General features: G+C 35.4%; 1 protein-coding gene across 2 annotated transcripts in view; it reads left to right on the top strand.

Moving 5' to 3' along the window:
* Window positions 1-12,898, top strand: part of LOC145688422 (protein-lysine N-methyltransferase SMYD4-like) — a 405,746-nt gene that overhangs the window by 78,762 nt on the left and 314,086 nt on the right. The window contains exon 1 of one of the 2 annotated variants that reach the window (XM_081762639.1): window positions 5,399-5,522. The exons of the other annotated variant lie outside the window; for it this stretch is intronic. The gene's annotated coding sequence lies outside the window, so the exon portion shown is untranslated. Of the gene's footprint in view, window positions 1-5,398; window positions 5,523-12,898 lie in introns of those variants that run through there. 2 annotated transcript variants of the gene reach the window in all.

The following is a 12,898-nucleotide window of genomic DNA, read 5'->3' as shown; positions in this document are numbered from 1 at the left end:
TTTTGCCCAGATAACGCTAGAATATTAGCCATGATATTTAAGCCCCTAAAATAAAGCAGCTCCGGGGATTGCAACTTCGCTTATAAAATACCATTTTTGAACGTAATAAGAATCTGTTTTGTCTTATATACACACGTAATGATTTTGTATTTGTACACATATTCTTAATCTGCACCGTAGAGACATCTAGTTATAAATAAATGTATAACGTTTCACTGCCATTTTCTGAGAAACTATTACCATAAAAATGATATAATTTTCCTCTAAATACAAATTGACTTGCGATTTGACCAGAAAACGCTGGAATTTTAACCATGAAAATTAAGCCTTTAAAGTAGAGCTACACCAAGGATGGCAACTATGCTTATAAAATACCATTTTTGAGTGTACTGAGAGTCAGTTTTGTCCACAAGATTTAATTTATGTAATGATTTTGTATTAGTATACGATTTCTTAATCTGCGCCCTAAAGACATCTAGTTTGAGAGAAATATACGCATAACGTTTTATGAGTTGAAAAAAATCACTTTTGATCCAAGAATATAATTAATTCACATTTTAAAGCACGCAGTATTGAGTAAAATGGAAATAAAAGCTTTCACTTCTCTTCGTAGTAAATCATGTATAAAATGTGATCGTGTCTAAACACTTTTCTATCCGTAACTCATGTGGCAACATCGCATGTGCGCAATGCGCTCTGCCATTTATTGAGAAAGTTTTACCCTAATGGTGACTAGCGATCCAGCTTAATCTGTCAAAGAAAAGCTTGGAAAGAACAATGAGGATGGCCGGCTATCATTTTTTTTAAATAGAATTACTCGCACAACTGTTTCCAGCTACATTTAAACTTGGGATTTTCTCACAGGTGCAAATTCCTATAATAATAATAATAATAATAATAATAATAATAATAATAATAATAATAATAATAATAATAATAATAATAATAATGATAAATCGGTGAGGGTGTGCAAACTCCTTTGCAGATCAGCTATCTTGACAGGTTTTTCTTCATTCGCACCACGCAAATATCGGAATAGTGCCTAACTTATAGGTCCCAATTAGTCTCCTTTGCTATGTATTTAACGAAGGACTTTATTCTTCTGACATCTTCGTCCTCAAGCCGGAGATGCCGTAACAACCTTTATAATGTGAAATCAATAAATAAATGTTCTTACGTCTTTCTCTGAAGTAGTAGTTGGCAAATGAACTTGTTCTTTGGATTTTCTTCCCTATTTCTCAATATCTTTGCTTTTACATTTTCGTCAATGGAATTTACACAGTTATTGCCTATTTCCCTTTTTAACCAATTTTCTAACACCTTCTTGGACATCTTGCAAATTGCGAAGCAACTCTTAGTTCGTCAACCCAAAAAGAAAGTTTAATAACTACTTAGCAAATGAAGTTCGGCTACTACAAGTGATAGCTCTACTGAAATGTTCAAAGATTGCTGTGACATGCTCATACGTTAGGCCTCTCCTGACTTTTGTTTTCCACCTTCTGTTGACAAATTTTCTTCAAATATTTTTTACCTGAACGAAACCGAAACAACAAAGAAAAATGTTTATTTTTCCCCACTTTTTTTGTCCCAGTTGGTTGCGGAAAAACTACTACTAGTACTAGCTGCTGAGTATTTATGAAAATCAATCGCCACTTTCTGTGATGTCAATTGCAGCTACAAATGAGTAGTACTAATCCGAGGTTCGCTGTTGTACTTGGTGGTATTGAGAACGACGGTGAAACCTTCAACTAGACAGACGATAGCTGACGTTTTTTTTTTTTTTTTTTTTTTTTTTTGTGAGGGCCAACGATTTCTTGGCGCAAATATATTCATTTAATTTCCTCTTAACCCTTGAACTAAAGTAAAGATTCATTTTTTCGGAACTTTCGGAACTCATATTGCCTTGCTCAAATTGCATCCAATAGGTAGACTTTGAATTTGGATCAAAGAGTGCACAACTGCGGCCATTGCTATGTCAAAACAGAACAACTTCAATGTCACCACCTGGACATACGCCCTACTCCCAACCCTGCTCACCACTCAACTCTATCTCCCACTGATCTTTAGAAATAAAAGAGTTTCTATGAGTTCCCAAGAAAAACATTTAGAAACAGCTTGGCTTTATTTTATTATAGTACCAGAGGTCATCTACTAGAAGGTAAGGGCAGTGCATGTGACATCTTGAGGAAAAAACACTGCAGGTTTAGAGCGGTGTTTTCCATTATAGAAGAGGTTCCCAGGAAACTAGATTCCCACAGTCCTAAAACACAAACATTTTAAAAAAAATAGATATCATTCGCTGCCACAGCCTGACGACCAGCTGTTTAGTGCTTTTTGTTTGTTTGTTTGTTTTGTTTTGTTTTTAAACACAGTCATGAAAAGGAGTAGTTGTATTTTTCCAATCAAGTCAGTAAATTATGAATCGAATGTAGCGTATACCCACGTACTTCCTAAATTTTAGGTGGCTGTACGATAGTTTCCAAAACATAGAGGTGGGTATACGCCGTATACACGCGTATACCCTCCATTACATCCCTGGATATCCTGTTATTCGTTATTAAATTTATCTTCATGCAATGGAAATCATTAAACAACCTTAAAGGAAATAGTAGCGCCTGTATGTGCCATATTTCTTCAAGGTGAAATTGTATTTTTTAATGAAAATTATCGTGAAACATATTTTAATTTTAATTTGGGAGTTTACTCTTATATTTTTGAGAGACTTCAGCCTCAAATAGTGGGATGACTGATAAGCATTAAAGAAAATATGCGGCATGCTGCATCAGAACAGAATTTTTTGTCATTTGTCATAATTATTAGAATTTGGTGAGAATTGTTAGAAATTTGTATAATATAATTTAAATGAGGAAGCTTCCAAATTTGAGGGGAGGTTACCTACTTTGGATTTTATCCACTTGTCTTTGTAATAAACTGATCGATATTATGTTGACGCCCTAAAATACGTGATACAATGTTTTATCAAAATCTAATAATTTTTACATATTTTATTCTGGAGTGGAATTGACTTTACTGATTTTAAAATTCTTATGACTAGGGAATGTAGACCCTAAAATGGGGTTGTTACGGAAAGTTGAAGAAAGATACGAAATTTCGTAACACTTGGATAAGGTTTACGGGGTTAAACGGCCACACACAAATGTTGATTGAGTTGGAAGTTTTAAAAGTTCCTATAAAACTAGACTATAAAATTATATATAGTCTACTCGTGCGGAACATACCAGATGCGGGATACTTTCCCATCTTCTTTGTCAAAATCTCAGAACAACATAAGAAAAAATAAATAAAATCTTTGAGTTTAACGTAGCACAATTATGCTCGTTAGGCTAAGGGAGAAGATGATTAGAGTAAGTGAATGATAATAGAAGAACTCGTGGAATGAAAAGTGGGACAAAACGGGAGTACCCTGAGAAAACCCACGGACACGATCTTGTCCACCACAAACTTACTTGGCCGGGGATCGAAACAATGAGAACCTCACGCACCAGAGGAAGCGCTCTACCACTGAGCCACCGTGCCACACAACAACAACATAAGAAAATTAGAAGTTACTAGGAAACATTTTAAGAAGCAATGCCTTTCAAAGGTAAAAATCACTGCCCGATGATCATCTTTTAATACCTCCATGAGCAGAATAGACCGATATATCCTTCTCCTATATCATCTTTTTAAGACCATATACGTTATCCGGATATTATCCTTTATCCGTATATTATCCGCTATCCGAATGTTCTACTACCCGGATATTATCCGTTATCTGAATTTTATCCATCATCCGGATAAATCCATTATCCGGATATTATCCGCCATCCGGATATATTGATATCCGAATATTATCCGTCATCCGGATATATCCGTTATTCGGATATTATCCGTCATCCGGATATATCCGTCATCCGGATATTATACGTCATCCGTTATCCGTATATTATTCGTTATCCGTTATCCGGATATTATCCGTCATCAGTTATCCGGATATTATCCGTTATCCGGATATTATCCGTCATCCGGATCTTATCAGTTATTCGGATATTATCCGGTATCCGTTATCCGGATATTATCCGTTATCCGTCATCCGTTTTGTTATCCGTCATCCGGATATTGCAAATCCGGATAAGTTTCTATCCGATATCCCAATAAAAAATTATCCGGATATGGCCATCCCTAGTAATGACAGACAAATTTGTTACAAAGTACAGTAATTAAATCATTCTGGTCTTAGGTATGTTTGCTGCACTACATAGAAAAAAAAGCAACTCCAAAATGTTGGCCAAGCGGCTTCACCAGAATGTGGCAATGTGGTCTGTAATGATGTATTAAACATGTACGTTTAATGTGTTTCGTATATATTCAGGAAGCTACAACGCAAGTATAGGTTTGTAACGTCCAGAATATATAGGGAAGATATCCTGTCAATAACAAACAGTAAATATTAGAGAACGAACGAGAAATGTAATAATAATAATAATAATAATAATAATAATAATAATAATAATAATAATAATAATAATAATAATAATAATAATAATAATAATAAAAGGTAATATGGAAATGCAATATTCTTGACCATGCACTCAAGAAATCCTCCACCACTTAGCATTGTAATTATTTTGTCAGTTATCGTTGTTCATTTTCATGTAGTGAATGTCAAGTAATTCTTATAATTTAAAATCAATTGGAAGAGCTTTGGTGGCTGTCTTAAGAAAGGAATCTTTGCTTTAGTCAATCCTATTCAGTATCAATAATGGTGTGCCGTTTTGATTTACGCCGTTTCGATTATATAAAGGTGAACACTATATATATATATATATATATATATATATATATATATATATATATATATATATATATATATATATATATATATATATATATATATATATATGTGTGTGTGTGTGTGTGTGTTATTAAGGTTAGTTGGTTAGTTGAAAGTCAGGAAGTAAATATTCTTAGCTCTGAAAGAAGCTTCACTTAGAGATCTTGAAAATGAAATATTTCCAAAATAACCAAGAGTGGACTTGATTCCTTTGTGCAGTGAACGCGTCATTTGTAAACAAAAACTAACTCTACAGAGAAATGTGTTTCAAACGTATACCAGTGCAGTCTTTCTCTCTTTGGTGAACATTCTATTAACTTATATTCAGTCTTTTATATTTTTTTCTCTGTAAGTGTTGTAGTACATAAACTAGCAGCAGTTCCTTGAAGGTTCGTAAATCTGTGAGCTTTGTGCGTCAATTACGGGAAGCGAGCCAAGTTATGAGAACTACCATGATATGGAGTGCGGGTGTTTTCTGTTTGTGTTCTAGTTTCGTTTTTGGGCGAGTCGATTTCTGATTCCACCTACTTCCATTAGTTAAGACAGTACAAGCTAAAAAGACACGTGATCATGGTAGGCTATTTTTGTATGCGTGTATTTCTGATGTTAGATAACTATTGAAAGTGCAACTGAACAAGTGCGGTGCTAAGTGGAAATTTTCTCAGCAATTGGCTGGCTGCTTCGCGAGGTAGGTCCAAGAATTTCTTTGTTTCTTCCGCATGATGAAGTGTGAAAGACGAGAGGATGAAATAAAATAGAACGGAGAAGCTAAACATTGACAATTAACACGAAATTTTCAGATAAATCGTTGAAATGATTAAGAATTATTTGGAAAACGTACTGTTTACTTAGAACTAGACATCATATGCGCAAAATTTAGAGTGCACTTTTATTAAACTGCGTATGTATTTGAAATATAATTAAGACAGGACAAAATGCTATTATATAGTATACATTGCACTTATACACTACAGGTTTCAAAATTGAATCATCTTCGTTTTCATGACTTTGTAATTCACACACAGCTGAAATTCTATGAAATGAAAATATATGTAAGGATATAAACCATAAGAGAAACTGTACTAGATAAACCATCATATTTGTCCCTTATACTTTCCATTCTAATGATACGCTAAAACAATGCACTGTGCCAAGCCTAATACTTATAGAGTCATTAATTCTGCTTGCGTTCGCTGGCACAGGACGACGCCCACTGGCAACCTTTCGTTTTTGTCGCTATGAATCATAAAGTTATTTAGCCATAGAGATAACTTCTTACATGTCTTTGTTAATATTCTAAGGTTAGTTTGACACACTTTCAATTGTTCAAAATGTTTTAACTGTTGTAAAATATGCACTCAATGCGTAATGATACTGGTACGTAGTTTGTTAATAAACTCGTGCAACACGAGCAAGAAATTTCATGATTTTTTCTTTTTGTAAGTGATTTTTTTTTTCTTTTCGCTTTAAAAGCAAACATTTGCTTTCATCAGAAAGTCAAGACATTTGTAGTAATAAATGGAAGTTCAGGTGCACTGTTACTTGTATGTTTTCCTACCACATGTCAGTGAACATACAACAAATGTTTGGTCCTTCTTCCTGTAAAATAAGAAAATTCATTTACTAGAACTTAAGTTTATTCATATTTGAAAATGCTTATTTAATGTATATAGTTTATTAAATGACACTACAATCTCTGCAAAACAATTTTGTGTATTAAATGATTCCTAAGAGACATCTGATATGATATTGTATTCACTTACCTCTGTATACTCTGTAATACCTCTTGAATGATTGACGAACCCGTAGAGCGAACTGCTTAAGCGATAAACTTGAGACTTTGACACCCCGTATAATTTGTGACATAAAGTAACACTGAGGAAGAATTGTTTAGAACGAAATTCGACATAAGAGTGGAAATGAAGGTTGCAATTATTACAATAAGAAGTCCATATGATCAATTCCCTTTAGTTAGAAGTTTTGCGTTTGGACTTGGCGTTTGCAGCAATCAAACACTCGTTTCACTGACTTTGAGATGTTTGATTGACATATAAACAAAAATAAGAATAAGAAGAAGAGGATTAAGAGTTGCACTTTGTATATTAAGATCTCCATATAGAGAAATTAATTTTTAAATACATAGTATTTTGTATTAACATTTTCTTTTAAAATAATTAAACACCTGTTTAACGTTCCTTTCTTAAATTTGGTCTAGAAAGGAGAAAAGAGTTAGAACGAAAATGAGATGGAATTCCAATTATTATAATAAGATGTTTATATCTTGAAATAGCATTTTCACTTAAAATAATCAAACACGACGAAATTTTATATTTTGATGTCATTATTGTTGTTGAACATCTCAATATTACGAATTTGACTACGAAGGGGGTGAAATGGAAGTAGTACTTATTTTATAAATATGTCCATATCTTGGAACCTCTTAAGTATAGAGACATGAAAATTGGCACTTACAGTTTTTGTTTAAAATAGTTAAACAATGTTTGTGATTGTTTTGATACTTGATACAGAGAGAGAAAGGGCTTAAAGGCACAGTATTCGACGCACCACCGTCCTTGTTGATAATGAACGAAGTTAAGGACAACTAAATAAGCAAATTATACGTTTTTGTTCCATAAATAAACGAATTTTGTGATCTTCAATTGATATGTAAATCTCAGCTTTTTCCTCACGTTGTGCCCTTTCCGTTAGCAACTTAGGAAAAACATAATTTTGCATCGTAATTTTAAAATGTGTACCCCATTTTGGCAGCAATAAAAATTGGTACTACTTACCCTAGTAGCAAGGTTGGTTGACCCACCGTTGGGAATTGAGCGGAATTTGGTCAAAACAGTGGATGATGGACAGTGCAAGCCTTTAGCAGAAAAACTTACGTTGTCCCAATGTTGGTTAAATGTATTATTGGCCAACCAACTACTCGCCCAACTTTCACGCCACGATGCGAGAATTGACTGTTTTCCAAACCAAGAAATACGTTACTTCAGCATTGGTTAAACGTCGGGGAATGGCTCTACGAAAAGCACTTTTCCTACCACTCGGCCACTTTGTTTTATCGTTGGCTAATGATCGCTAATTCTATAATGCTTGATATTGGTAGGGCGCGTCACTGCTCATATGCAGCTCTTCACAGCCATCTTTTTGCTTTCTAATTACGAAAGCAAAAGAGTAGTTCGTGTTGTGTATGTTGAATCATTTTCTATACATAGTGCATAGTGAGCTTTCGTAAAAGGATATACAAACCACAACAACTGTCCAATATCCACCTTTCCTAGTTTCTCAAAATGCCATACTACAATCGAATGATCAACGCATAGTTTCTTTGCAACTTCTCGTGTTGTCGTTTTCCGAAGAATTGCTTCGGGGATCAGCTCGAGTTCGTAGTGTCCTACAACCGAACGAAGTTAGTGATTTACCTTATTCTCTAAGAGTAAGTCACAACAAGAGAATTTATAGAACCAATCTTCTGTTGTATGTTTGCCTACATTACCATAACTAATATGTCACTTTCATTAATGTTTCAATTTGTTTTGGATCTACTGCGACCGAATTTAAATAGTTACGCCGCATTAGAGTTTGGAAAATTTTAAAATATTTTGGCGTCCTATGGCCTCTCATGAAAATAGACGAATACAAAAATATATTTCCTATGACATATATTTCTACAATCTGCTAAATATAAGCTTTCAGAAGATATTAACATGGGATAAAACCAGCATATTTATTAGGATTAGGGTCTGAGCTGTTGGCAACTTATGGCCATATAGGGTGACGTCCCTCGGCGAGAACACTATCCGAGGAAAGGAAAGAAAGGAAGCAGCCTGGGACCTGAATGTTAGGTACCATCCTGGCATTTGCCTAGTGCGAATGAATGAAACTCTAGAAAAACCTCACCGGAAAATGCTGTTATACTTTCTCGACCGAGTGTCCCCACCGGAATTCGAACCCGGGACCGCTCGCACGAAAGACGAGAGTGTTAGCGACTCCGCCACGCGGGGCCAGAGCATATTTTATTATCACTGATATGTGTCAAAATAAAAGTAACCGAATACCTACGTTAATTTGGTACCCTCCGCATCAAAAAAATGTTGACACCAAACGTCCTGCAGTTAGGCCACCCAATATACACCTTCTTATCCCATAATCGTGTCAGGTAAAGAGATCCCCTCTCTCTCCTCCTTTCTTCTCTCCTATACTAAAATTAGCTAACAACATGAGCGCAATTCTTATTTCAAACTACACATGTATTAGTTTCGATAAAAAGAAATAATAAAACCGAAACGAAACACACAGGTTGGTGTAGGGAGAAACTGAAACACACAGAATGAAAAATTGAAACCAATGGATGTCTATTACACAGAGATTCAAAAATGAGGCACAGAGAAAAAGAGAAGAGGAGAGAAGAAGAAAACGAACAGGGAGAAGAGATAAAACTGGGGAATTCAAACATAGTAAGAAAAGAACCTAACATTATAAAGTTCCGTTTCCTGAAATCCAACAGTAATATAGAAATAACATTTGTTTTTGCATATTTTTTCACAACTATTCGAATATATAGAGGATGCTTTAAACATTCATAATGTCACTTTCATAATGGATAGCATACTTAATTTCAAGCAGAACTGTAGATCTCCGAGACACATCTGGGATGTCAAAAGTTTAACACACATGCTTTGTTTCCGCATGATTCGATTGCAAAGTCGGTAGTGTTCATTGTACGTACTGTTCCAAAATGCATTCTAATATACCTAATAGATAGCGTTGGTCATATCCTTCGTTTCAAACTACTAATACAAACTGAACAAAACAGCAAAAAAAAAAAAAACGAAAAGAAAAAAGAAAACAGAAAGAAAGAAAGATAAAATTGAAGACTTCTATTTTAGTGCTAAATTTCTATCAGAAATACCCTATATTAAAACTTCAAACTGTATCCTAACGAAAAGTTACTAATGTTCGAGAGAAAAAGTTTATACTCCTGATAGATGTACCATGTTTCAAATTTCAACGTGAAAAAACACATTGGATTATAGGATGGGAAAAATTTTACGTCGAACTAATATAAATAAAATTTGTTTTCAAATAACCAAAGAGTTACCATTTTCTAGTCTTTTACGAAGATTTATCTGTTCCGAACAACCAGCATTGATTTAATCTCTTCCGGATATAACGTAATTTACACAGATAGAATGAACACGCTAAGAGCTCAAACGGATCATCCTGTCAGTCCGATGATATTGGTTAGGTTATAGACCACCACTGAGTCGAGGAATCAAATCCGTAGTGACTCGGTAATTCGACTGAGACTCGGTAACACAGAGAATGAAAGAGAGATCTTAATTATTCCCTTGAGTTTTAACAGAATTTTTGTCACAGATGACCAGAACTGGAGATGTTATCCCCAGAGCGCGAAAAACCCGACGCCGAAGTTCCCAGTTAATTAGTTTCTCCAGACCAGGTATATCGGGCTCTTGCTCCGTTTTAAGTTTGGAACATGGAGTGCGTGTGTGAGAGAGAGGGAGAGGGAGAGAGTTTGGAAGTGAAAGATGTAAAGACATGAGAGGAAACCGTCAAGACACAGAGAGAGTGGGACGAATATAAATATGAAACATACTTATCATTACAGTGTATGATATAAACCCCACACACTGTTAATTTTAATTATCGCCAGTGATGCCTTGTAATTTCTCCATCAGAAGATAAATCTCCTAGCCATTATTGTATGCGAAAAAAATCAATTTACCTGATGGGGAATCGAACCTAGGTTTAACCCTTGGAAGTCTGACACGTTAGCACTACACCACCGATTGCTTTAGCCAAACTTCGTTTAATAAATGGTGCAATGTTTCTATCTGAGAACGATAACACGAAAACTGTGTACTGCAGATCAATGATGTCGTTGGAACGTCCTGGCAATTCCCTTGCCCTTTCCCAACCAGCATTCGTAAATCGTCCGAATGATGATACGGGGGTTTGCTTCCACATTCTTATATATTGCGTGTCAGTATGATAAGTTGATTCTTCACAATCACTTTGTAAAAACTTCGGCTTGAACAGGATTTGAACCTACGTTAGATAGCTGTATTACTTATAAGGTCATTACGTTACCCCTACACTATCATGCCATCTGAAATTCCAAATATTACTTACTTTCGCCCTGATCTTTGGAACGAACCACAGTACACAACGAAATTGACTTATTCGACGGCCTAGAATCCTGAAAGACTACAGGAAAAAAACCCTTGCCGATTGATTTTGATATGCAGTTATTCCCATTATCAAATTTAATTGGTTAACAATGGACGTAGAGTGCCAAAGGAAAGTGTTCTTTAATTTTAGATTGTACGCCATTAATTGATCCCTTATTACCGATGCCGCAATAAATGTATGTGCTATAATTTTGCTACGATCTGAATCTGTGTCAAAAATGTTAAATTCATTTAATATACACTCCCGACAATTCTGGGCTCCCGGACCTTTAGGATTAAAGAAAATTAAAAAAAGAGCAGAAACGAGAGAAACGAGCGGCGAGCGCCGCCAGTAAGCAGAAGAAGAAAGCGAGAAAGAGGAATACTTGGCGCTTGCGCAGAATGTCTTCGGGCTCAACTTAACTCAGCACGGTGGAAGCTATTCTGGGTGTAAAAAAAAGGAAAGTGGACAGGCATATTGAAATCTATTTGATGCATGCTAGAGATATATTTGTTGAGTAGGCTTGTATAGTTAAAGCGGGTTCCATTCAGTACAACCCGCTCGGTTCGTTAGTACAACTTTCACACTGCTGAAGGCGCTGATGATCGCGCTCCACGCTCGAAAAACAAGATTGTCATGGGAAAGTCCTGTATTTTGTTAATTGACGAAAAGTTTAAACAAATGAATAGATGAAAAATTTTTGAACTAAAGTTAGGTTAACACAAATACACAAACATAGGAAGCGTGCTGTAGCCCTGTAACCCTACGTCAGAAACCGCTACTGGTGGGCACTAATTTCTCTACATTTTTCCTCCTGCTCCCCACAGCGTGTACCTGTTTTGGAAAAAGTGGCTGTACGACGTATTCCGAGTGGGTCAGCTACTCGATGGAATTTCAAGCCACGAACCGTCAGTTCCGTCTATGGAAATCAAAATGTTTCCAAAGAGTGCTTTTCAGAACTAGAGAAATCCAACACAGGAAATTCATGTTTTGGTTAGAATTCTTTCACAAAATAATGCCGCATGTGAATATTTTCTATAATCAAATTCAGTGCAGGCCTACCATTAAAGTACAAACAGCACTTAAATATTTCATTGAAGCCATTGAGAAAATTCGGAATGACACAGACAATATTAGGACAAGTGATATGTTTGCTCCAACAGTTGGTGACAACAAATGTGGCGGATTATATCTTGCAGAGTACCCAATGCCAAAGAAGTATGTGATCGCATTTCTGCGAATGCGCGAAATCGATTTGAGAAAACAAGCTACTTGGATGCTGCCAAACTTCTGGATTCTGCAAATTTTAGTGATTTTTCCAGAACATTTTTCGACACTGCGGTTGAAAGCTACCCAATGTTAGGTAAGCAGTGACTTTGCACTGAGCTTTTGGTTCTGTCAGCTTATCTTTAAAAACAACTTACAGGACAATTTTAGCGAAATAACAACCTTTTTGCAAATAATAGTGACCATACCAACGTCCACAGCAGAGCCTGAGAGATGTTTTTCGTCTCTAAAGAGAATTAAGACATTCGTGAGGAATTTCCGTAGGTCAGGAAGGTTGACTACCCTTGCCGTGCTCTCGATAGAAAAAAGTTTGATCAACAACATGCTAGATTTCAACTCCAGGGTGATAGAAAAGTTTGCCAGCATTAAGAATTGAAGTTTGGATATCAACTTCCGCCTTCAGTGGGTAAATACACGTATATATATATATATATATATATATATATATATATATATATATATATATATATATATATATATATATATATATATATTGTAGCACGCTTTGTTAATGACAGTACGAGCAACCACTGGTGCCCACTAATAAAGGAAAAACATACAATCCAGTACAAATTA

This window comes from Thermobia domestica, chromosome 6, assembly GCF_964235325.1.
Source record: "Thermobia domestica chromosome 6, izTheDome1.hap1.1, whole genome shotgun sequence".
NCBI classification, from domain to species: domain Eukaryota; kingdom Metazoa; phylum Arthropoda; class Insecta; order Zygentoma; family Lepismatidae; genus Thermobia; species Thermobia domestica.
The sequence above is the reverse complement of the archived record's forward strand: the minus strand, read 5'-3'. Positions and strand labels throughout refer to the sequence as shown.